The sequence below is a fragment of the Trachymyrmex septentrionalis genome, unplaced genomic scaffold (genome assembly GCF_001594115.1).
Source record: "Trachymyrmex septentrionalis isolate Tsep2-gDNA-1 unplaced genomic scaffold, Tsep1.0 scaffold62, whole genome shotgun sequence".
NCBI lineage: Eukaryota > Metazoa > Arthropoda > Insecta > Hymenoptera > Formicidae > Trachymyrmex > Trachymyrmex septentrionalis.
In genome coordinates, this window is record NW_017305800.1 from 2,550,723 (window position 1) to 2,554,213 (window position 3,491).

Below are 3,491 nucleotides of genomic sequence, written 5' to 3' on the forward strand. Positions count from 1 at the left end.
GTGGTACCTAATTTGAATTTCCTTGCAGTATTGTGACGTTTAGCTACAAAGTTCGGCAGTTTTAGCCCCTCATCCTTCTTCCTGTTCTGTCCTTTTATATTTTTGTTCAGTTTATCCTTTACAACACTTTTGAGATTGTCTTTGTCCTCATGTTTATTGCTTTTTGTGACTTGAACCATTTCCAATAAGTTTTGATCGCTCTCGAAACTCAGATTGTGCAGTTGACTACATAATGGTTCTGGTGCAGGTTCTATCATGAATATCGGGCGAGAAATATCAGGTGGAAAAGAATGAGATAGCTCTGATGTGATGTCGACGAATGGCTGTGGTTCACACGCAAACAACATACGCTGTTGTTGCATAGAATCCGCAAAAGGATATGCAACATTCTGTAATTGATGTATATCATTTACCGGGTATCCTTTAAAAATAGAATTTAACATTTATCATTGAAAGACACTATTCAAGTAGACTTGCATAATACAAATGCATGAAAAATATTTCAATGTATAAAACGCTACAATAAATAAAAATTTCTTAATTAAGTTTTATGTTCTTTAAATACTTGGTTGTTTTCTCCATGCATCATTAAATAATAAAGCGTAATAAATTATAATACTTTAATAATTTCAAGATATTGAAATTATTAAAGTATTATAATTTTTCTGTCCATCCGTCTGTTCGTCCGTCCAATTTGTTCGTCTGCAAAATTTCTTCAGAATGGCTTCAAATTCCGATTTTCGGAAATAAATACCCAAGGATCAATAATTAGCTCTATCGAGGCAAGATATAGGTTAAATTAATTGATTGCATAAATAAGAGATCAAAGTTTAAGGTCAATAAGATTTTTAAAATAAAATATAGAGTAAACTAAAGAGCTTAACTTTTTCAAACTCTGGTTTTTTGCTGCGCTACTTCATATTACATTTGTTGTAATGGTTTATTACACATTGAGTGACTACACGAATCAGAATTGAAATTTAACGTTATTAAAATTATTATTTTATTGTACAATCTTTCAATTTAAATTTTAATATAATATAATTATCACATTATTTATAATTTCTTATAAATCACATGCAAATTATTCAATTTTTACGCAGGAATTTACAATCGCAAACTTATTTTGAAGTTCACAAGAACAGTTGCCAATCAGAAAAGTTGTCAATCAGAGAAGAGTCAATAAGAGCTTGTTCAAGAACTTTACTCGGGTGCACCTATGTATCATTTTTATCTTTGTTTGACTTTTGTTTCGGTGACAACAAAAATAAAATGATACATAGATGCACCCGAGCAAAGTTTCTAAATGAGTTTTTGAATGCAACCTAGTTAATGTTACGGCTTCTGATTGACTATCGCGACCGCTTTTGCGACTTTAAAATGAGTTTGCGAACATACTGTAAACCCCGCATAATTATCTGTAAAATGTAAAAAGAGACTAAGATAGTATTAACCAACAATTAATTTATCGAGTAATATATAGTTAGAAATTTTTGTAAACGATTTTGCAATGCTATTTCTAGCTAGATCTATTAAAGAATTTGTATAAAATGTATGCAAATCAATCGGTAATCACTCTAATATTTAAAAAAATAAGAAATTTTATTCTTATGCAACATAAAAGCTACGTTCTTATGTTACACGCGTGATTAATTAATTTTTTTTTAAACAAGAATTTATTCTATATTAAAGAATTTATTCTATTTTTAAGAAATAAGATACGAGTTTAAAATGCTTATTAAAAGACTCAATTTAAGCTATGGTTTGAACGTAATTAATACACCTTGATAATAAATTCATTCGCAGAACGCTGCTCTAAACAAAACTCGATATTCCATTTATCTTCGTTATGGCCAGTATTTATAGTTAGCGTCATACATTTAAAACCGTCTCAAATACAGTCTTAACACATAAGTCACAATCACAGGCCAGTATTTATAGTCATATCAATTCTTATATTTTACTGTCTTAAGATGACATAAACCAATCAGAAGACCGTATTAGCGTTTTAAGACACTTAAAATTTTATTTAATGGTTTTAGGCCCAATTGCATCAATGGCCTAGTTTTCACCGAGAGTTTAAATCGGATCAGAATGTAAGAATCAACCACTACAGTCGAATATTTCCCTGTTACAGTCGAACGACAGGAAAATGCTTGACTGTAATTAGTTGGTTTTTATATTCTCATCCGGTTTAAACTCTCGGTAGAAACTAGGCCAATGTTATTTTAAATCTATCTCGTTTTAAAGCTAAAAAAAATAGAAATAGAAAGAATTTTAAATCTCACTTAAAATCAAAGTAAGTTGGTGCAATCGGGCCTTAAGGATTATTTATACTAAGGCTACGTATCCTTCCTCTCCGAGGAAGATTTTACTGTATATGCTATAGTATACGTTACGTAATACTATATATTTTGAATAAAATTTTCCTCAGAGACGAAGTTTTAGAACGTAACCTAAATTATACTGATCGTAGTCTGGTAACTTACATCATAATCTGTAAGAATTGATCAATCATAATTGATTATTCTCCACTCGTTTGACTGCGATTGAATTCATCAATTCTTACAAGCTAATATTTCTTATGTCATACGACAAGGCTTTTAAAATCTTTTGATTGATTGCAGAACAGAGAGGTTCTCGGATCTTTGCAGTCAATCAACACGCTTAAAAAGTTTGTTGTACGAAATATGAAATATTATCCCGAATCCTCATACAGACAACAGCGTTTTGACACTGAACGCTGATTGGTTAAAAACAGGTGATAAAGGTAAAGTTTACCTCTGTCATCAATCAGCACTTTAACACCGAGCGCTGATTGATGACAGGAGAAGTAAGGATAATATTTATCCCCATCATCGTTTTTCACCAATCAACGTGCAATGTCAAAGCGCTGTTAAGGCCAATCAGAAGCGTCAATGGTACTAATAACAGCTTTTCATTGGCTGTCGCAAATGCGTCTGCGAACTGCGTTATGCGTTTGCGACTTATGTAGACGGTCCTTTATGTTAGTATGAAGATCTGGGCCCCTATTCTTGAAAAGTATCGCATACGAAAAATTAGGGAAATATTGTAGTTATATGCATTACATATACTATATCATATCCTTAGTTTTACGTATGCGATACTTTTCAAGAATAGATGCCCTGGGCGTACAGATTAGCTGCGTTCAGTGAACTCAACAGTTGAGTGAGCGCTCGCTGTTATTGGTGTATTCTTTTAGATCATCCAATTAGCATTTTAGATCTGGAAGAATACATCAATAGCAGCGAGCGCTCAGTGCGTTGAGTGCATTCTCAGGAACGCATTCTAGGAATTTTTAGCCACGTCTTGCTATACCCATATCACAGAAAATGTTGCCTTATTTTATTGTAAATAGGTTATAACGAAAGATTGAAGAACATAAAAGATTATAAGAGATATATTTCTACTTACTGTAGCATGTGTACAGTTTTTATGAGTATTATCTTTATTTGCTGCAAATTTTTGTT